This window comes from Oryctolagus cuniculus, chromosome X (assembly GCF_051225735.1).
Source record: "Oryctolagus cuniculus isolate XC-2025 breed Fujian yellow rabbit chromosome X, ASM5122573v1, whole genome shotgun sequence".
Classification (NCBI taxonomy): Eukaryota; Metazoa; Chordata; class Mammalia; order Lagomorpha; family Leporidae; genus Oryctolagus; species Oryctolagus cuniculus.
In genome coordinates, this window is record NC_142888.1 from 26,243,058 (window position 1) to 26,265,854 (window position 22,797).

The window sequence follows — 22,797 nt, forward strand, 5'->3', positions numbered from 1 at the left end:
GGAGGCCAGAACTTGGTCTGGTCTCCCATGAGGATGGCAGGGAATCAAGTTCTTGAGCCATCACCTGCTGCCTCCCAGGGTGCATATTAGCAGGGGTTTAGGTCACAAGTGGAGTAGCTGGAATTGGAACCAGGCACTTGGCTATGGGATGTGGGTGTCCCAAGTGGCATCTTAACCACTGCCCCGATGCACATTCCAGGAATAACTTCTCTGAGTGGGATGTCGTGCTGTTTCACTCCACAAGGCAGCATTCACAATTTCAGTGATTGTGTTATAAACGACAGTGTGAATGAAGGTGCCGCCTATGGTTGACTGCTACGATGTTTATGTGGTTTGTCCCCCAGAGGTTCATGTACTGGAATCTTGGTCCCCAGCGTGGTGCTATTAAGAGGTGGAGTCCACTGGGAGGTGATTGGGTCACTAGGGGTATCCCCCTGGTTCAGGACTAAGTCGTTCTCATGGGACCCCCGTGTAGTCCTCTAAGAGTGAGTTGTTTTCTAGGAGAGCAATGTTGTTCTCTCCTCACTGTGGGGCCGCCTGTATCACCGTGTGATCTCTTCATCCTCTACATGTTCCTCCCATGATGCCATTCTCCATGAGGTCTCTGCCAGAGCTGGCACCATGCGGTTTGGGCTTTGAGCCTTCAAAACCTCTTTTCTTAAAGTTACCCAGCCCTTTTAACAATGGGAAACTGACTAATACGTTGGACAGCATGATAGTACCACCTGTAGTGTGCTAGCATCGTAGAAAGTGTCTCATGTTACACCTTCTACTTGACGACACCTTGAGCAAAGTTGTCTGTCTCTTGCATTCCTTGAGACAAGGAGTTTAAAGAATTAAGTAATTTTACTATATCAGTACTCCTTGCATTGCTATTTACTTATGGATATGAATATTTTTTCAATGCTTCCCTCTATAAAAATGAAAAATAAGAACTAATTGATATTAAGTATATCTCATTTTAGTCACTTTTGGATACATGGACTATTTTTAAAAGTCCATTTAATTTATTAAGTTATGTGTTTTACATAAAGTTTTAATAATTAATTTTTTAAATTCATATAACATTTGTGTTGTTTTGATCAATTGAACAGTTCTAATCATCATAATTATAATTTAATCTATAAGAATAACTATTTAACATGTACAGCCTTTTGGTCTCAGAAAATTAGACATTTATTTTAATTTTAAACATGCATATATATACATATATGTACACATATATATTTGTTCCAAAGAAATATGATAGGATGATTAATAAGATTTTCCAGCCTAAAAACATTAAATATATTATATTAGCATAGTATTCAGAGGGGAGGAGAAATGGAATTATCACTTCTAGGAGAGAAACGAATAATGTGATATATCCAGCTGTTAAAAGAAGGGCTTGTTCAAATTCTTTAAAAATGGACAATTGTGGATTTTAAATTACTACTGAACTTAGTATCCATTGGATACACTTGATAAAATCGTGTACATTTTACTTTAAAATGTTGATTTTAGTAACATGTTAGAAATTAGTTCCTGGGGCTGGCGCTGTGGCATAGCAGGTAAAGCCGCCGTCTGCAGTGCCGGCATACATAAGGGCACTGGTTCGAGTCCTGGCTGCTCCACTTCCGATCCAGCTCTCTGCTATGGCCTGGGAAAGCAGTAGAAGATGGCCCAAGTCCTTGGGCCCCTGCACCCACGTGGGAGACCCGGAAGAAGCTCTTGGCTCCTGGCTTTGGATCAGTGCAGCTCCGGCCGTTGCAGCCATCTGGAAAGTGAACCAGCCGATGGAAGACCTCTCTCTCTCTCTCTCTCTCTCTCTCTGTCTCTGTGTCTCTGTAACTCTGTCTTTCAAATAAATAAATCTTTTTAAGAAAAAGAAATTAGTTCCTGTGTTGGAAATTGCTGGCTGCCCACCAAAATCCATTCTCTCCATCATTGTAACTGAGATTTGGCTAAATTTCTTGGTCTCTCTTGAAACTAGAAGTGACCATAGGCATGATTGCTCATCAGCGGAATTTGAGCACAAGTAACGAGTACAAGTCTATTGTTTAAGAGACCATTTCTGACCCTGGGTGATCCTTCCTTCTCCTCTGCCACTGGCTAGCGTGGAAATGAAATCTCACGTTAAAGGCAGCAGATCTGTCGTAACCTGATTCCTTTCTGACTGGGTAGAGACCTAAAACACAGGGGCCTATGTTGTGGCTCAGCGGGTTAAGCCATGGCTTGCAACTGTGGTCCCCCATATCAGAGCACCGGTTCAAGTCCCAGTCACTCCACTTCCAATGCTGCTAATGTACCTAGGAAGGCAGCTGATGATGGCCCAAGTCCTGGGGCCCTGCCACCTCATCTCAAAGACCTAGATGGAGTTCCAAGCTCCTGGCAGACCAGACTGTTGTGGCCATTTGAGGAGTGAACCAGAGTCTGGAAAATCTCTTTCTCTCTCTCTCCTCTCTGTGTGTCACTCTGTCTTTCAAACAGATAAATAAATCTTTAAAAAAATGTTCTCTTAAAAAGCATGTGATATGACAGAAATAGATGTCTTTGTTTTTTAAGTCTCTATAATTTAAAGGGCTTCTTTGTGAAACCAGCAAGACCCTCCTTAATTAATACAGGAATTGGTACCATGAAAGGGAGGCACTGCTAGAACAAAAACCTACACTTTGCAGCATTTGCTTAATGGGCAGGCAGCAAGTGGTGAAGAAATAGTGAGCCCGAAGGGCTGGGAATTCTGAGAAAAGCGGTAGAGTTGTGACCTCTAGTAACTTGGAAGGCAGACCACTCACCTACTGAAAATGCCTTTAAAAATATTACACCTTCCTTAGGCATATGTTTGCAAAAACATACTGTATTTGAAAAAAAAAAAAAGTACAGAGCAGTAAGGCGTAGCTTTTATATTAGTGAGGGTTCACATTTTTCTGGAGGAATCGAGACACTGTCAGCATCAGGACCATGGGGAATCGCAGAGGCAATAGCGGAGCCTTACTAATGCGGCTTTACCAACCCTCTAGATGGCACAGAGGATGATAACAACAGCAAGAACCAGGTTGTGAACATCACCCGTCTCCCCAAATGGTTTTTTCCCAAACTTGTTCTTCATATGTGTTCATGGAGACTATGGACAAGGAAGAAAATCCAGAGAGCAAAGCCAAGACCTCAGAAAGACAATGAACAAGAGAATTCTCTCCATCCGCAGAACCAGGGACATTCAGATATTCTGGACATGTGACTTAATCTACAGCCAGAGCTGGGAGTCTTTGCATTACATGCAATATGGGCTTAACAATCTTTCTGGATCAATGACTATTCATTTCAAAATTTTCCTTTTTCCAAAAAGGACTTTCATTATGGTTATCCTATTCCCACATCACTATTGGCTGCTGGGTAGACAGAGGCAGACAACTTGTCTTCTAGTCTATAGATCTACAGACCTTGGGGAGTCACACTTACTAAAATCCATTTTTCCTTCCTCCATAACGATCCAGTCGTAACTAGGACGTGGCTGCTCAGCGTGGAACTACATTTCCTAGACTCCCGTGCGGCAAAGCCATGGTCATGTGACACAGATTTCTTCAATGGCGTGTGAGCTTCAGCTTCCCTTGCTTAAGGGGAAGTTGGGGGTTGAGCTGGCGTTGGACGCAATCAACTACGGTCTGCAAGCTTCCTGACGCCCCACCCACAGGCGTGAGTCAGGGACTGACATCTCGAGCTGAGCTGGAGTTTCACAGCCCCAGACAAACCGTGCTCTGGAATCCCTGGCCCTGGGATTCTGTGCTTTCTCCCTGCTAGCCGGAATAGTGACTAGTAGCATGATCTTAAAGCCACATGTTGGAGATGAAACGTGAAACCATTATATGAAAAAAAAAAAAAAATAAGCTTCCTTATTCTTTAAGCTCTTCAGTGTTTGAAATCTTTTTTTTTTTTTTTTTTTTTTTTTTTGTAGAACAAAACCTTTCACCATGACCAATACACATAATTTGTAATTGGTTAAATTTCTAGTAAAAAAAATTAGATAACTTCCAAATGTGTGAAAAGATTAATAGTTTTTTTTAAATTTACTTTTAAGGGAGTCACAAGCAAAAACATTATATCCCTGGAATAGTTTGTACTCAATATTCTCTCTTTCTTTACCTTCCATTAGCAACCTATTTTTTTCTTGCTCCCACCCCTCCAGAAAGAGAGGATGCAGGTTCCAAAGAAGTTGGTTGATACATCAATTATTTGCTCTACCCACAGCGACCTCTAAATATATCCAGTGTCTACTGACAGTTCCTTCTAAGGGGCCCTACTCTACCTTCAGCTATTGTTAAGAAAACTGCCTGGGGCCGGTGTTGTGGGTCAGTAGCATAAGCCACCACTTGCAACACCAGCATCCCATATCAGAGTGCCAGTTCATGCCCTGGCAGCTCTGCTCCCAACCTAGCTCCCTGCTGATGGCTTAGGAAAGCAGTGAAAGATGGCCTAAGTGCTACCTGGTGGGAGAATCGAATGGAATTCCCGAATCTTGGCTTCAGCCTGGCCCACCTTTGGCTGTTGTGGCCATTTGGGGGGTGAAGCAATGGATGGAAGTTTTCTCTCTTTCTGTCTCTCTCTCTCTCTGTCTCTCTCTCTCTCTCTCTTACTCTGCTTTTTAAATAAATAAATAAATAAATAGATAGATAAATCTCTAAGAAAGAGAGAGAACTACCAAACTGGTTTTACCATATTACCTCTCTTGGGTAGCTGAACTGCAAAATATGAAACAGATAGCAAAGGAAGTTGAAGGTGAGCATATGTCTAGAGAGAGAAACCATGAATTATTTTGGGGACCTCTAAAGGTCAGAACAAACTCAGATCATAACAGAGCAGAAACTGTGAACTGGCAGAAGTTGAGAGTGAGAGAAGAGCTATGCAGAAAAGAGGAAACGGGTATCACAGAGGGCATTTCTGTTTCATGCCAGTTATCTTTAAAAACCTTCAACTAAAATACATGGGAATTCTGGACAAAATACGACAGATATCCCTCTTTTAAAGATTTATTTATTTGAAAGGCAGAGTTACAGAGAGAGGCAGAGGCACAGAGAGAGAGAGGTCTTCCATCTGCTGATTCACTCCCCAGATGGCTGCAATGGCTGGAGCTTCTTCCGGGTCTCCCATGCAAGTGCGGGGGCCCAAGGACTTGGTCTGTTTTCTTCTGCTGCTTTCCCAGGCACATTAGCAGGGAGCTGGATCGGGAGTGGAGCAACCTGGACATGAACCCGTGCCCATATGGGATGCCGGCATCACAGGTGGCAGCTTTACCCGCTGCACCACATCGCAGGCCCCCAAGTGGTAATCTCGCACTCATGTGTTGGCTTCGGTGGAGTAAAAGCAAACAAGAAACATGGCAGAGGTGAGAGATCAAGGGTCCCTCCGTGAAAGGATGACCTGTCATTCTATCTACCAGCAATGCCACTTGACGAGGGTGCTTGTCAATCCAGGCTTGACATTTGTTGCTTCCCGTGGCCCAGCTCCCAGTAGGACCTACATGAGTTGGGGAACAGACTAAAAGTGTCTCCAGTGTGGCCTTCTGGGAAGCTGGGGGTTGAGTAGGACTTGTCTCCCCAAAACCCAAAACCCCCACACCCAAGCAGATGTTTAAACCCTGATGTCTCAATGACTGATTGTGGGTACAGACTCCATCTAATGATGGCGTCTGAGAGGTGGGCTGGTGCGAGGGCTTTGATTCACGAGTGGAGTGCCCTCGGAGGGTGGCTCTCCTGAGAGGTTTGATTATTTCAGCTCAAGGTCAGCCTAGGTTCTCTGTCTTTGCTTCTTGGCTCACCGTGTGATGGTTCCTCTGCACCCACTCTGCCAGGGCCAGCCTCTATCAATTGCCAGACTATGGGGCCACCCAATCCTGCAACCTCCAACCGTAACCTCTGACAAACGTTTTCTTTCCCAAAGAAGCTCCTCTCCGGTATTTTAGGTGGAGTAACACTGGTGTACCATAGGATTCTCACTTCTGTATGGCTGTTGGAGGAGGAGGAGGAGGAGGAGGAGGAGGAGGAGGAGTTTGGAGAGCTTGTCTGGGAGGGGTCAGCCCAGCCTGTTCTACTTGTGCGCACCACCAGCTTGGGTGACATGTATCCAGTTCATAGAATGACTGAGTGATGGCCATGGAAACGGGGTTGGTGCCGACAGGTGTTTGGGGTGAAAGTTTGTTAGCTGGGTCCCTCCTCTGCTGCTTCTGATACGTTTCTCAGCAAGATAAATGACAACAGCCATCAGACTGTGATCAGACCCGTGTGGCAGAGATCAGTCAGTCGACCTAGAAGTCAGTTGAATGGAAAGTGCTCAGGCAAAACAGTTATGATGGAGAGCCACATAGGGCAGTTTTCCTTCATGAGAAAGGTGGTTCTAAAAGGACCAATGAGTGTTTGTGCTGGCCTTGTTGCTCTCCCTCCACCTCCACAAAATTGGTGCAGCCCATTTCCAGCAGCTATAACTTCACCTTTTCCCAGTCAGCCATTACTCAGACCCCGAACATTGGTCCACAAGGGTCAGATGCAAGAAGGGAGAGGGTATTCTTATAAAACTTATGGAGACCCAGAATGTCTCTCCACATTGGCCCATTTGGGTCAGTGTAGGCAGACTCAATGAACTGTGTACTCGGCCAGGTCGCCATGGTCCTTATGATCTAGACATTGGTCATTTAGAATCCAGGTAACCAAGGCAGAATTGAGTTTCAATACCCTAGGCCGCTTTTGGGCTGAGTTGGCACCCAGAGAATGTACCAGCCAGGCTGGCTTGAAGGTGCCATGAAAGTAAAGAAAGAAACAGCAAGCCTAGAGACCCTAATCATCCTAATCATCACTCAGGAATTAACTGAGTAGCGATAATCCTTTTCTGGGGACATGGCCAGCTGCACCTAGTAAGATGTGTAGACCAGGTGGAGGTGAGGGAAGTAGAGTCAGAAATCCTTTGAAGGTGGTTTTGAAGCAGGCTGGTTGCACTCCACAGTGCCAGATGCCTGCGGGTGGTAGGGAGCATGGAAGATCACCAAACACCCTGACAATCAGCCCACTGTGTGTGTTTTGCAATAGAAGGAGCATTCTAGCCAGCCTGCAAATGGTCTGGGGAGCTCATCACGTGATACGGATTGACTTCAAGGGTCACAGTACTCATCTGTTTGGACTCAGCTGATCAGACTGGAGCAGTAACACAGTAACCTTTAAAACTGTTAACAGCAAATAGATCCCACGGATAGGCCCAAAAGGGGGCCATAGGGCCAGTGTGCTCAGTATTCCTGGAGTGGATAGAATCAATGCCCCGTGCAATGTGGCACTTGTGTCAACCTTTTTAAAAAAGATATATTGGTTATTGTCTTTTTTCTTTTTATTTATATGAAATGCAGAAAAACAAGCAGTCACACAGATAGAGACACATAGACAGAGATCTCCCATCCACTGGTTTGCTTTACTCCCCAAATGGCCACAACATCCAGGTTTGGGCCAGGCTGAAGCCAGGATCTGGGAGCTCTAGCTGGGGCTCCCATGCTGGGCACAGGGACCAAACCGCTTGAGCCGCCACCTGCTGCCTCCCAAGGTGCATATTAGCAGAAAGCTGGAATCAGAAGTGGAGCTGGGACTCCCAACCAGGCACTCCGATATGGCATGTGGGCTTCCCAAGTGGCACCTTTAACTGCTGTACCACCCTCCCCTTGGGCTAACTTTTGGTAGGAAGTCACAAGTCTGGTTGCAGCAGTGGCCTCTGCATCAAAAACATAAAGTCCTTTATTTCGTGCCTAATCTCAGAGGGTAAATGCCTTGCCAGGTCTGATGCAGGCAGCCATGTTGGTAATCTGGACTGTGCAAGCTTGATTAGCAGCGAATGGGCCTCTCCACGGGCATCTGCCTCCGTGACCCAGATGGTTAGATCGAAAGCCACCATGTGTTTCCGGAGTATGTGGCCCTAAAGAGAGATGTCATTCATCAGTCAGTCTATAGCTTTCCATGTGCCAAACCAAACAACTAGGTCATTGGCAATGGTCAAAAAGGGAGAACTCAGCAAGGTTCTTCAAAGGAAGTGTTGATCAAAACCATGAGAATAGCCTTAAGTTCCGCCCACTAAGTAGAGCCATGTTTAGTGTTGGTGAGGTTCAATAGCTGCAGCAACTCAGTGGACTCCATTGGATTTTGGTTTAGTTGAGTCATCAGTGAACCAGGCCCAGGCATGCAGGGGTGGGGACCATCCTGTCCGTGGGCCATATAAAGCTGGCAAAATCATTTGGTCTGGCCCTACCAGAGCAACGGTGGGCGGGACTGGAAATTCAGTAAATCTACAGCAGGCTGATTTTGTAAGGTGGTAATCTTGTATGACCTGCATATGGTGTTGTAAATATCCAAAAGGCCGCTGGCAGAAAAAAAGGTTCCCCACGTGTGCTAGAGGCATGTCCATGACTCAAGGTTCCCCTTGAACTTGTGGCTTTACTTCAAGCAATATAGTGGGAGAAAATTATTCCCCAAAGGATAGCTGTCACTTTTCCACCTAAAGTCGAGATGCTGGGGCATGTGTTATGGCACAGCAGGTTAAACTGCTGCTATGGACTCCTATATCCAGTACTGGAGTGCCTGGTTCATGTCCCAACTACTCCGCTTCTCATTCAGTTCCCTGCTAATGCGCCTGGGAAAGCAGTGGGAGGTGGCTCAAGTGCTTAGGCCCCTGCACCCACATGGGAGACCTGGATGGAATTCCAGACTCCTGGCTTCAGCCTGGCCTAACCCTGCTTGTTGTGACCATTTGGGGAGTGAGCCAGCAGATGGAAGATCTCTGTGTGTGTGTGTCTGTCTGTCTGTCTGTCTCTCCCCCTCACTCCCTGTCTGTCTGCCTTTCAAATAAATTGAAAAAAATGAAAAAAGTCAAGATGCTGCTTGGGTCAGATGAGCTGCTTTCTTGAGTGCATTTCCTTTCGACAAGGAAAGCTTAATGGGTTCATCCCACCTTATTAGTCACTGAGGTTGAACGGACCTGCCCCAAAATGGGAGTGCCAGGCTGCGGAGTCACAAAGCCGCCATGAGTCAGGTGTTCAGTTTTGACAAGAGCCCAGAGCAAGCTTATAGCTACGTTTCAAAAGAGTTTGTTTCCAGTAGCCATGTTAGGGAGGTAACTGGTCCCAAACCCCAAGGGGCATTTCTGGGTGGAAGCTACCTCACTTGGCCAGAGCCTTCCATCTGCCAAATCATCTGTCATGCTCGTTAAATGTGCAAAGCCTGACGGTGGAGAGCATGCCAGAGCTTGCAGGGTAAACTTCAAACGCAGTCTGGTGGTTTGAGTCCCACTCAAAGGATGCTGACTCAGCAGGTTAACTGATGAAAAAGACCAAGTAGCGTGCTGACCTCTGTCTCTCCTCCTTTAAGCCTCCTTTCACCTTGTTAATGAGGCTTCCTTGACCTTTCTGTGGCTCCTTCTCCCAGTGCCCCTGTCTCTGCTGGCCTTTTACTTTTCTCCATAGTACTTCTTCTTTAACTTTTGTGACAGATGCGAAAATTAACTTATTCATCATGTTTAGTCCTGGGGAGGGCTGCTTCCAGGAAGAGAAAGCTCTCTGTAATGTAGATGGATTTCTTTCTGTTCCCTATCTCTGCTTGAAGCCTTCATTCCAGCTCTTTCTACAGACCAGCTAGTCTGCTTCCTGTCGCCAAGGCCCAAGATGTCTGCACGAGTCCTGGCTCTGACTCCTGACACCAGCTTCCTGCTAATGTGCACCCTGGGAGGCAGCAGTGACGCCTCCAGTAGCTGGGTTCCTGTCACCCATGTGGCAGCCCTGCTTCAGCCTGGCCCAGCCCTAGCTCTTGTGGGCACCTAGGGAGTGAATGAACAGATAGGGGTGCACTCTCTCTCTCTATTGAATAAATAGAAATTGATTTTAGTGCCACAGAATTTTGAAATGCACGCATGGGTTTTTCATAATATGCATTTCATGTGAACTCTCGAACTCTCTCTTTTTTAGTTGCACATGGTCCTAGCAAAAATTCCCATGCACAGACCCCAAAGTTGTGGGTTGGCTGAGAACTGTCCGTATGGATGTGAGCATGAAAAAGATATCTGTGTCACAGGATAGCTCCCAGGTGTGCTCCCGTTACCGCTGGGTTAGGAGGACAAGTGGTCTGCCAGATCCCGAAAGTCAGAAGTCCTTGTGGCAGGCTCCGGGCTGGACTGATGCCAACAGGTGAGAGGGAGACGCTTCCCAGAGGAAGCTGCCCCTTCTGTCAGTTCTTCACATCTCCCAGGCGGAGCTGGGCAAGAGAAGCAGCCAGCTGCAGCGCCTCCTGCTGGCAAGCCCGTGTTCTTGCCTGTGGCCTGGGCGGCCGGGTGATTGCAGTGGCCAGAGCTTCACCAAGGTCAGCGATCTCCCTCTCCGCATCCTTGCTTGGCACCATCTTGACCTTCATGTTGACCTCCATGATGGAGAGGAAATTCTTCAAGCTCTCCTCTGTCTTGAGAGCCTTCAGGACTCTGGCACCTGTGACAGCACAAATCCTCTGGATACCCTTGGCAATAGCGCCTTGGGTGGCGATCACAAAAGCTCTCTTATGACCTGCATTCCCTCCACAGAACTCGGCAGAAGTGAGGGAAGCCAAAAGGCCCAGGAGGGTCCTCCAAGAGCTGGGACCCTGGGACCCCAGTGGAGACAACTCACAAAGGATCAGACACAGGTCTCACCCAACACAGCCCACAGGCCCTGGATGGCTTTTGCAGCTACCCAGAGGGCAGTCGTGGCTGTAGACCAGCTGAGTGGCAAGGATCATCTCATTAGCCATCTTTTCAGCCTGCCTTAGCTATCTGCGGGTGGACGTGGCTCCCTTGGCTGTGTGGTTGCTCATGACGGGTCTCCACTGGGGCTCACTGACAGACAGCAGGCCCTGGGCCCCCACTCTCAGGCTACGGTGGCTCGTTCCTAGGTGCAGCACAAACCCTCCTCACACCTGAGCTTTCTTCACTGTGAACTCCGCTTTGTCCTTGCTGCTGTCACCAGACTTTACCAGGTGGCCTTCACTGTAGATCTGCCCTCCTTGTTTGGCATAGCAACAGGTTTTGTCCAGGACCACTTCACACTCCTGGCCTGTGCTACCTCATCCAGGAACATCTCCCAGCCCCGTAGCCACGGGCCTCTCAAACACACAGCTACCGCTGCAGTTTGCGTGGCAGCTAAACTCTAGGGACTCCTCTGTGGCTGCTGCGCCCTTTGCCAGGTCCTCTTTAGCAGTGCAAATGTCCAGCATAATGAGGCCCTTCCCACCAGCTCCCTTGCCCTGGGATTTCAATTTCCTCTCCTCTTCAAAGCCATCCACTTGTACTTGCAGGGCCTTCTCTTCAGCAGTCAGACCAGTGAGATGCACCAGGAACCTGCAGGTGTCATGGAGGAGCCAAACAGCGTCTCCCAGCTTTGAAATTTTCCTATCCAGGATGCGACGCCCTCTGCTGAGAGACTTGAGAAACTGCACTTCTTCTTCGTTAATGATGAATGACCTTCACCATGGCTGGGTCCTTCTTTAGCTCAGGGAAAGACTCCCCCAGGCACTGGCTGACAACTGTCACTAAAGTACTGAAGTAACCTCTGCTGGCATTGAGTTTCTCATGGGAGTATTGAACAGCCCAACGGCGAATCCATCTCAACACGTACCCCCTCCCTGTGTCATCGGGCCTACCACCGTAAGCTGGGGCCTCGGTGATGGTCTGAGCCTGGTCGGCCAGCACTTGGTAGGCCATGCCAATCCCACCAGTATCGCCACATAAACTTCCCTAATGTCTGACTGGGTACCTGTGCCTTTCTGAGTGGCTTCAAAGTAAGAGACAAAAGGGTCAATGTCCTACTTGGACATCTTATTCTGCAGCACGGACACCAGTCACTCTAGGCCCATGTTTTTCTTAGGAATGGGTTTCAGAACACCAACATTCTCCCCGCTATAGTGGATGAACACAAGATTCCAGATCCCTAGCACCTCGGGGTCATCCTGGTTGACAAGATGTCCTGATAGATCTCGCTGTAGGGAACACGAGGGCTCATGTCACCCATCTCACAGGAGTTAGCTTTCATGTTGTCAGGGAAGATTTTGGTGTCACCCCGCCCCAGATTCTGCCATATCTGTTTGTACTCCAAATCTGGCTCTAAACCTGCTACTTCGTGCCCACCAAAGTAAGTAACATCAAGTCTTTCCATTGCAATGCCAAACTATTGGGTGAGAACCTGCAAAGCTGTCTTACATGCCAATTCCTTGACGTGTGTCCCCAAAGACAGTGCTCAACATTTCAAAGGTGTGCTCATAGATATCCTTGCCCACATCATCTAGGGCATTGGGCTTGCCCGCAGCCCGGATGCATTTCTGGGTATTGGCAGCTCTGCTTAGCTGTGCTGTAGGGGGAGACGGGTCAGTGGTGTTCGGGAAGCTAGGTTTGAACTGGTTCGCTTACACACTGGCGAAGAGCAAAGTGGGATCGTCCAATGGGGTAGTGGCAGATAAGTATAGGTGTGTTTGTCTCTCTTGAAGGATTCTATAAATTGCTGCTGGCTTTCACTTGCTTTTAGGGTTGAGTTCATCTTGAAAGTTAGCCTAGAGGCTGCATTGAGGTGCAGTGGGTTAAGCTGATGCCTGAGATGCCAGCATCCCATATAAGCACCGGTTCGAGTCCCTGCTGCTCCACTTCCGATCCAGCTCCCTGCTAATGCACTTGGGAAGGCAGAGGAAGATGGTCCAAGTCCTTGGTCCCCTGCCATCCATGTGGGAGACCAGATGGCGTTCCAGACTTTTGGCTGTTGCAGCCATTGGTAAATGAATCAGCGAATGAAGCATCTCTCTGTCTCTCTCTCTCACTCTGTGTGTGTGTGTGTGTGTGTGTGTGTGTGTATGTGTGGGTGTCTGTCTCCTTCTGTCCTGTAACTCTGCTTTTCAAATAAATAAACAAATATTTATTTAAAAGAAAGTTAACCTCTTCCTAGGTTAAAAGGGCTATCACCAGGCTGGCGCTGTGGCACAGCAGTTTAAAGCCCCGGCCTGCAGTACCGGCATCCCATATGAGCGCTGGTTCAAGTCCCGGCCGCTGTACTTTTGATCCAGCTCCCTGCTAGTGTGCCTGGGAAAGCAGCAGAGGATGGCCCAAGTGCTTGGGCCCCTGCACCCACATGAGAGACCCAGAAGAAGCTCCTGGCCCAGTTCTGGCCATTGCAGCCATTTGGGGAGTGAACCAGTGAATGGAAGACCTCTCTCTCTCTCTCTCTCTCTCTCTACTACTACTACTACTACTTTCTGTAACTCTGTCCTTCAAATAAATAAAATAAATCTTAAAAAAAAAGAGATTTTTGCCTTCTCTCTTTTTTCTTAATCTAGGTAGAGGTTTGTCCAAACTGACAATTTATTTTAAAATATGCTGATACTTTATTTTCTGTATCTTTGTGTCACATGTTGTTATTTTCTAGTCTCTATATTCTTTCTTTCATTATTTTTAGTTTGCTCTTCTTTTGATTGCTTCTTAAGGTAGATTCTTAAATCATTGATTTAGGGCCTTTCTTCTCTTATAAAAATTGGAAACATTGTTTTGATTTTCATTAAATCAAAAATATTTTCTAATGTCCTCTTGATTCATCAGTGATTTATCATGTTGTAAATGTACAAGTATTTGGATGTTTTCCAGATATTTTGATTACTTATAAAAATTTAACTCCACTGTAGTCATATAACATTCTTACCATGATTCTGATCCTTTTAGGTTAGTGAAGCCACACACTCAGTTTATAAGAAAAAACTGTTTTCCTGTGCCTGAACAGAATCTTCTATAAAAGTCAATTTCATCACTTTGGTTTTTGCCATGTTTGAGTCTCCTCCATTCCTACTGAATTTGTCTATTTGTTTTCTTAATTACTGAGAGAATATTAAAATGTAAAACCATAAGTATGGGTTTGTATATTTCTCCTTTTCATTCTGTTAGTTTTTGTTTTGTGTATTTTAAAGCTCTGCTGTTGGGTACATACGTATTATGACTGATCATTGTTCCTGATGAATTGACCCATTCACTATTATGAAATATTTTTCTTTATCCTTGGGAAAATGATAAACTCTAATAATAATAATAATAGTAATAATAATATGACCACTCCAATTTTTGTAAGATTAGTGATTATGTTAGCTATATATAGTTCCATCCTCTTGCTGTCAACTTATTTATGCATTTGTACTAAATGCCATTATTGAAAATTAGGAGAGAAATAGGTCTTTCTTTTAATCTACTCTGAGAATGTCTTCCTTTCAGTTGGTATGTTTAGATCATTGAAACTTAATTATTAGTATAGTTGAATTTAAATATGCAATCTTGCTACTTCTCTTCTACTTGTCCTTTTTTTTGTTTAAGATTTATGTATTTATTTGAAAGTCAGATTTACAGAGGGAGAGAGAGATCTTCCATGCACTGGTTCACTCACCAAATGGCCATAATGACTGGGGCTGGGCCAGACCAAAGCCAGGAGCCAGGAGCTTCCTCAGGGTCTCCCATGCGGGTGCAGGGGCCCAAGCACTTGGACCACCTTCTACTGCTTTCCCAGGTGGACCAGCAAGGAGCTGGAACAGAAGTGGAGCAGTCAGGACAGGAACCGGTGCCCATATGGGATGCCAGCACTGCAGACAGTGGTTTTACCCACTACGCCACAACGCTGGCACCTAGTTGTCCTTTTTTTTCTTTCTCATTTATTTATTTGAAAGAGCAAAAGTGAGAGAGAAAGAGAGAGAGCTCTTCCTATGCTGGTTCACTCCCAAATGCCTGCAAAAGCAGCTGGGGCTGGGCCAGACGAGAGCCAGGAGCCTGGAAGTGCATCAGGTTCTCTCGTGTCCTTTCCCAGCGGCATTAGCAGGAAGAAAGATTGGAAGCGGAGCAGCCAGGACTGGACCCAGCACTCTGATGTAGGACACTGGCATCACAAGTGATGACAGCCTGCTGCTTCACACACCAGCCCTATCTTTCTCTTCTTTCTTCCTTCCTCTTGTCATGCCTGGTTTTGAGTATTTTTTTGGCATTCCATTTTATCTCCAACTATCATCTTCCTAGGTAGATCTCTTTTATGGTGGTTATTACAGGTGTACAACAGGCTCCTGTAACAGAACATAGTGCACCTGCAAATGATCGGGTGCCACTTCATGCGTCATAAAATAGACTCTGACTTTCTTCTGTACTTTGTGCTATTGTTAGCTTATGTTTCACTTCTACATAGGTTTACATCTCACAATACACTTTCATTGTTTTTGCTTTAAAAGTCAATATTTTTTCAGTAAATTAAAACAATGAGGGAAAAGTGTTTTACATTTAGCACATATTTACCAAGACTGTGTTGTTTATTCATTTATATTGATTTCAATTCCCATCTGGTGTTATTTTCCTTTAGTATGAAGAATTTCCTTTAACATTTCTGTATTCCATGTCTGCTGGCAACTAATTCTCTCAGCTGTTTGTGTGGGAAAGACTTTATTTCACCTTCACATTTTAGCTGCATTTTTTTTCTTTTGCGTACAGAATTCTAGGTCAACCTTTTTTCCCTGTTTTAAAGATGTCATTTACTATGGTCAGGATAGGAGTTTGAATGGCAAATGCCCCCCAAAGTCCTGGAGATGAAGTTTCGTGCCCAAAGACATAATTCAATGGTATTAAACAGAGTGGAGAGCAGGCATCTGATACAGTGGTTAGGCCGTCTTCTATGTTTGAGTGCCTGCTTTCAAGTCTTGGCTCCTCCCCTTCCTATGCAGCTCCCTGCTAATGCACCCTGGGAGTCCCTACCACCCACATGGGATGCCTAGGTGGAGTTCCTGGCCCCTGGTTTCTGCCTGACCCAGCCCTGTCTGTTGCAAGCATTTGAGGAGTGAACCAGAGGCTCTTGGTCTGTTTCTGAATCTCTCCCTCTGTCTCTCTGACTTTCAAGTAAAATTAAAAATTAAGAGAAAAAATTAAAATAGGTTTGGAAGCTTAATCCAATTCTGGCGTTGAGGAGGTGGGCCCGGTGGGAGGCCCATGGTCATGGGGCGTGTCCTCAGAAAGTAGTTCTCATGAGACAGCTGGTTATAAAAGGACTTCCTGCCTCACCACGTGGTCCTCCTTCTACACAGACTTTATTTATTTATTGACTTGAAAGGGAGTTACAGAGAGAGAGAGAGAAAGAGAGAGAGATTGATTTTCTATCCATTGGTTTACTCCCCAAATGGCTGCAATAACTGGGGCTGGGCCAGACCAAAGCCAGAACCTGGAGCTCCATCTAGGTGTCCCATGTGGGTGGCAGGGGCCCAAGCACTTGAGTCATTTTCTGCTGCCTTCCCATGGGCATTAGCAGGAAGCTGGATTCAAAGTGGAGCAGCCAGGACTCAAGTAGCACTCTGATATGGGATGCTGGCATTGCAGGTGGTGGCTTAACCCACTGCACCGCAGTGATTGAGTTCAGCTCCTGGCTTTGGCCCAGCCCAGCCCAGTCATTGTGGGCATTTGGGACCAGCAGATAAAGAGCTTCTCTCTCTCTTTCTCTCTCTCTCTCATAATAATAGTGATCAGAATAGTAAAGAGCTATTTACAGTCCTTGTCTGCTAATTCGCTCCTCTCTCTCACCTCTGGGTCTGTTTCTAGTGCCTGTTCTTTTCTCCACGTGTGCATCACATTTTTACCTATCTGAACAAGGTAAGCAATTTGGGTTGGATGGGGAACATTATGTTCTGTTGTTGAGGCCTGAATGTTACTGTCTTCTTAAAGGAGTGCTGACTTTTGTTTTGACAGGCAGTTAAGTTCCCTGTAACTCAGGCTGAGCCTCTCCAAGCTTGTGTTTCTGCTCTGTTAGGGCAGGTCTAGAATAGACTTCCAACTAGGGCTATTAGACCTGTTACTACGGCTTCAACTTCCTGGGCGCTACTGAATCTCAAGTGTTCCTGCACTCTAGGTGCTCCTAACTCAGACACCTCCCGTGCAGCTAAGAGCTTCCTGGTCCTTGTTCCTTCTGTGGGAGTTCTTCTGTGCCCAGCCTGGTGGAATCGTGCGTCTTGTGGGTATGCACTGTTTTCTGGCCAGCCAAACAGGACTCCCTGTGGACTTCTGGAGCGTTTTCCCTGCATAGCTCATTCTTTCTGGGGAGTCTCCCCCTCCAATCCCAGAGACCTATGCTTTCCTGAACTCCAGTCTCCGTCTCCTCACCCAGCAAGACTCCTGTGCTCTGCTTGGGATTTCCCGTCTTCCACCGCAGGCTGGAAATTTCCTCTACTCAGTAGGTTTCTCTGCCTTTGTCTGCTCTCTTTCAGAGCTCACGGCTCCTTGCTGCTGGCATTCAGTGTCTGGAAGGAGTTGCTTCAAGTATTTTGTCTGGTTTCTAGTGGCTGACTTCGGGAAGGTAAGTCTGGTACAAGTTGTTCCTTCGTGGCTGGCAGAGGAATGCAGCCTGTCTTTTAACATAATGTTTGCAATTCAGTGTCTTTCACTTCCTCTCCTTCATATTTTGCAACCAATTAATCACCAATCCCTGCCATTTTATTGCTCACATATTTCTTTTTTTTATTTTTTAAAAAGATTTTTATTTATTTGAAAGGCAGAGTTACAGAGAGGCAGAGGCAGAGAGAGAGAAAGAGGTCTTCCATCTGCTGGTTCACTCCCCAATTGGTTGCTGGTTCGAGTCCCAGCTGCTCCACTTCTGATCCAGCTCTCTGCTATGGCCTGGGAAAGCAGTGGAAGATGGCCCAAGTCCTTGGGCCCCTGCACTCACGTGGGAGACCCGGAGGAAGCTCCTGGCTCCTGGCTTCAGATCAGCTCGGCTCCAGCCTTGTGGCCACCTGGGGAGTGAACCAATGGATGGAAGACCTCTCTCTCTCTCTCTCTCTCTCTCTGCCTCTTTATCTCTCTAACTCTACCTTTCAAATAAATAAATCTTTTTAAAAAATTTGTTATAAGTTTCTAACACATGAAATTTTTGGGGACATATTCATTCAAACTCTAGCATGATTTTTTTAAAAGATTTATTCATTTATTTAAAATGCAGAGTTAAAGAGAGGTCTTCTGTCTGTTGGTTCACACCCCAAATGACCACAATGGCCAGGGATGAGCCAGGCCAAAGCCAGCAGCCAGGAACTCCATCTGGGTCTCCTACATGGGAGGCGGGGACCCATGTACTTGGACCATCTTCTGCTGCTTTCCCAGGTGCATTAGCAAGGAGCTGGATCAGAAGTGGAGGGCCGGTGCCGCGACTCACTAGGCTAATCCTCAGCCTGCGGCGCCGGCACACCGGGTTCTAGTCCCGGTTGCCCCTCTTCCAGGCCAGCTCTCTGCTGTGGCCCGGGAGTACAGTGGAGGATGGCCCAAGTGCTTGGACCCTGCACCCGCATGGGAGACCAGGAGAAGCACCTGGCTCCTGGCTTCGGATCGGCGCAGTGTGCCAAGTGTGCCAGCCGTGACGGCCATTTGGGGAGTGAACCAACGGAAGGAAGACCTTTCTCTCTGTCTCTCTCACCATCTAACTCTGCCTATTAAAAAAAAAAAAAAAAAAAAAAAAAAGAAGTGGAGCACCGGGGGCTCAAACTGGAACTCATGTGGAATGCCAGTGTTGCAGATGGTGGCTTTACCCGCTGCCCCACAATGCTGGTCCCAAAGGTCTTTATAAAGTACAAATATGACCCTATTGTTGTTCAGCTCCCTATTTATACAAGGACCGCTCTTCCTGTGTCTCCTTTCTCCCACTTAGCCTCCAGCAACACTGATTCCTGGCAGCTCCTTAATCATGGTGTCGGCTCAGGGCCTCCGAAAAACAGAGGCCAGGACAGAAGTGGCTGGAGAAAGGGCAGAGGAAGCCGGGCTAAGGCAGACAGAGCCTTCAAGTGGTGATGAAAGGAGAGGAGGCAGGAAGGGAGAAGACCTGGGTAGGAGGGGCCTGAGGAATGTCTCGGCCAGCCTGCCCACGTGCCCCAGGGGAAACGTGGTTTGTTGAGGAAATTCACAGCAGAAAAAAAGGGCTCGGCTCTAGTGTTCCTGCTTGTTCATTGGCTGAGAGAGGACACCAGAAGTGTGCTCGGAATGCAATCATGGATCCTCTATGTATGTGTGTGTGTGTGTGTGTGTGTGTGTGTGTATTTGAAAGGCAGAGAGAGAGAGAATTCCATCCGCTGGTTCACTCCCCAAATGGCCGCAAGGCTGGGGCGGGGCCAGGCCAAAGTCAGGAGCCAGGAGCTTCTTCTGGGTCTCCCACGTGGGTGCAGGGGCCCAAGGACTCAGGCCATCTTCTACTGCTTTCCCAGGCCATAGCGGGGAGCCAGCTGGGAAGAGGAGCAGCCGGGACTCGGACTGCTGCCCATGTGGGATGCCGGCACTGCAGGCAGAGAGCGGCTCAGCCCACGATGTCAGCGCAGGCCCTGCAATCACGGATCCTGGAAGTGAGGTCTCCGGAAGCTGTCATCCAAAGGCATCCTTTGTAGCAAGTTGGCTTGAAGGGAGAACTAAGTAGCCACCACATCTCCAAGGCTACCGCAAATATAGCGTGAGGCTTATTTTCTCCCTACTTCCATGTCTTTGCTAATGCAGTTCCTGCTCCCTTAGATACCTGACCTCTCCGTCCATTTTCCCCAGGACATGCCTACTTACCTTTCAGGACTCAGCTTACTAGTATCTCCTACAGGAAGCCTTCCCTGACTACCTGCCTCAGTTCCTATTAGATGTCCCATTTTACACATGGGGGAACTTGCCAGCAAGATTAGGAAGGGATAGGTGAACTGGAATCAATTTCTGCCAGCCCTGCATTGTAACTCCACCCCTTCTGTCTGTCCATTACACCTGCTTTTGCATAGTACACCTGTCTCATCTGGGATCAAGAAAGAGGAGATATCATTAGGGCCACGTGGAAATTAAACTCCACATGGAGCCATGAAACTTCTAGAAAGCCTTGCGCACACTGAACTCCACCCTGTTTGAAGTTGGGCACCACCCCCTACCTCATAAAAGGGGGTGCTAAAACATGGGTACTATTTTTGCTTTTGGCTTCTGGCCCTTGCTTTCGGAGCTCTCTCTGGCCCGCCCCATGCTGTCTCCTCCTAGGCAGCTCTCCGAGCCGGGTGGCCCACACTTGGGGTCAGTACGCATTCACTCTCTCTCTGGGAAGTAAATCCTGCTCTCACTTGTGCGCTGCCTTTACGCCTCTGCTTGCGATTCTTGTCTCCGCGGAGGCAAGACCCTGGAATAAAAAAATGAGAGACTTATGCCTATAACACTAGCCTAGCACTTAGCATTTAAATTATGCTTGTCTTTTGTGTATTTTATTCCCTGCACTTTATTCTGAGGAACTGTGTCTTTGTATCTCGGGTCCCTGGTCCAGTGCCTGAAAGGCAATAGGTGCGGAATTGAACTTCACCTTAAAATTGTTGCACTTGGTCAGCCTTGCTCAACAAATGCCAGAAAACACGGATCCACAGGAAGTTATTCTTTATTCGCAGTCTGTAAAGGTCACCTTCCCTTATGCAGTCCCCAGAGGGGAGCAAGAGATCCCAGTACCCCACCCCCTCAGTTTGCAAGTGGGCTCTTTGGCTAGACCAAGGAACCCAATTGCCGAATTCATGCAAGGCTGATTATTAAGAGAAACACAGGAGAGTTTTATTAAAGTTACACACACATGGGGATCTTCGTAAGTGAGTGAAGTCTGGGTTTGACATGGTATTGCAGCCACCGCTCGCGCCGCCAGCATCCCATATCCCAACACAGGTTCGAGTCCAGCTGCTCCACTTCTGATCCAGCTTCATGCCAATGTGCTAGGGAAGGCAGCGTGGAAGATGGCCCAAGTGCTTGGGTCCCTGCCATCCATGTGGGAGACCCGGATGGAGTTCCAGGCTCCTAGCTTTGACCTGGTCCAGCACTGGCCATTGCAGCCATCTGGGGAGTAAATCAGTGGGTGGAAGATCGAGCTCTCTCTCTCTCTCTCTCTCTGTCACTCTGCCTTTCAAAGAAATAAAAATAAATCTTTAAAAAAAATAAAAACTAAAAAATGTGCAGTCTGCAGAAATGACAAAAGTGTGATATTTTCATAGTTTTTAGACAAAGAACAATAAAGTTGTGAACAGCTGGTGGGACAAATGGATCTCTGGGCTGGGGTACTTCCTGGGCATCAGTCTGAGATGTACGGGGCCAGGGGATAACCTAGGGGAATATAAGGGTTACTTCAAGGAGTTTGTTGCGATTTTTAAACATTAATTATTTATATATTTGAAAAGCAAGGGGGATGAGAGAGAGAGAGACAGAGACAGAGACAGAGATCTACTCGCTAGTTCACTCCCCAAATGGCTGAAGCCAGGAGCCATTAACTCTATCCGGGTCTCGCACACAGATGGCAGGGACCCAAGCACCAAGGCCATCATCTGGTGCATTAGCAGGGAGCTGGCCTTGAACCAGCAGTCAGGTAGGGGCTGCTGGCATCACAAGCCCCAGCTTAACCTGCCGCACCGTCACGCGGTTCCTAAGGAGTCTGTTAATTCGGGTTCACTGCAGACCCGGGAAGCAGCCTCTGGTGATCAAGGCTGTTTTCCAGCCTTGGTGTGTGTAGGACAACTCGCCAGAAGCATCTTTGTGGCTTGCTGCGTGTAGCAAGAGACAGGCTGGCTGGCCCTTTCTGAAGCTGCCGCTCCGCCAAGTGATTTCAGCTTGAAATAAGCAATACGCCAGTTGTATTTTGAGCTAGTCCTTAACTCCTTCGGCCCTTTGTTCGTACAGTTTTCATTTTGTGTTATATTTCTCCGTGCACGAATCCATGGGTAATCTCTGACAAACTGAGCTGACAGGAAGTCGCACCCCCACTCCGCGATGATTTGCATTTAAAAGCAAACACTGGAAAGGAGAATTCCTTTGGCCAAAGAGGAATGTCAGGCACGTGTGGCTGGCCGGGGAGGTGAGTTTTTTTGGAAGGGGCCAGAGGCCCTTTCTGGGAGCAACTAGCAAATCATCTGATGGGAGGGGGCGATTTTCTTTGGGTCCGAGCTAGTAACATGGACGGCGTTGGAAGATTTGAACAAAGTCCCTAAGGAGGCCTGGATCTGGAAAGACAATGGGAGAGAACGCAGGCGCACAGAAAGAGCCATTTTCTCTTTCCATTTGCCGGAGTTACAGGCTCTGGCTGAGTCGCCGCCCCTCCCCCACGTTTTTGTCTGTGCTGCTTCTCGCTGCAGCTCGGGGGATTCTGTCCAAACAGCGTGCTGTCAGCGGCATCAGCTAGCAGGAACGCACTATCCTCCCAGCCACGGCTTTTACCGGGTACTATTAGCTAAGAAAATACTTCAGATTTGTCTTATTCGCGTCGTGTCACTCACTCGTTTCTGACATGTCCCTTTCGCCGCTGGTTACCTCCCGTGCTTGGGGAAATTTCATTTTTTTGCAATGCGGTATTCAATTCCGGAAACGAGTCAGCGTCTCCAGGGACAAAAAAGCAGCTTTGCAGACTGCCACATCCCTTTTCTTTCACTGCCATCATTCCTGGAGTCAAAGGGGGCACCGTGACCTGGGCTTGTAACATTTCTGAAATCAAATGTACTAGCTGGTTTTCTCCCCCCAACCCTGAAAAACTATTAAATCGACAGTCAATTAATGACTCATAGCTTCTTCCAGGGAGGACCGACATGCGACGGAAATGCCCCCACACTCATTACCGTTCTCCTGGTGAGCAGCATGCTGCCTCGCCCGAGAAACAAAGCAAAAAGACATTTCAGGCACCGCTCGACAACCTAGTTCAAGGCAAAAAAAAAAAAAAAAAAAGTATTGAAGATTTATTTTATGCCCAACTCCCTGGTGTACATAGAGCTGAATAATTTAATCCAGTCG

At 47.2% G+C, this 22,797-nt stretch overlaps 1 long non-coding RNA gene and 1 pseudogene across 1 annotated transcript in view; one reads left to right on the plus strand and one right to left on the minus strand.

Moving 5' to 3' along the window:
- LOC108178726 (uncharacterized) overlaps window positions 1–22,797 on the plus strand; it is a 218,758-nt gene that overhangs the window by 66,506 nt on the left and 129,455 nt on the right. Inside the window, exon 4 of the long non-coding RNA XR_016228071.1 lies at window positions 17,262–17,350. This is a non-coding gene — a long non-coding RNA (uncharacterized LOC108178726). The remainder of the gene's footprint in view (window positions 1–17,261; window positions 17,351–22,797) is intronic.
- LOC100342833 (alanine--tRNA ligase, cytoplasmic pseudogene) lies at window positions 10,218–12,849 on the minus strand (annotated as a pseudogene).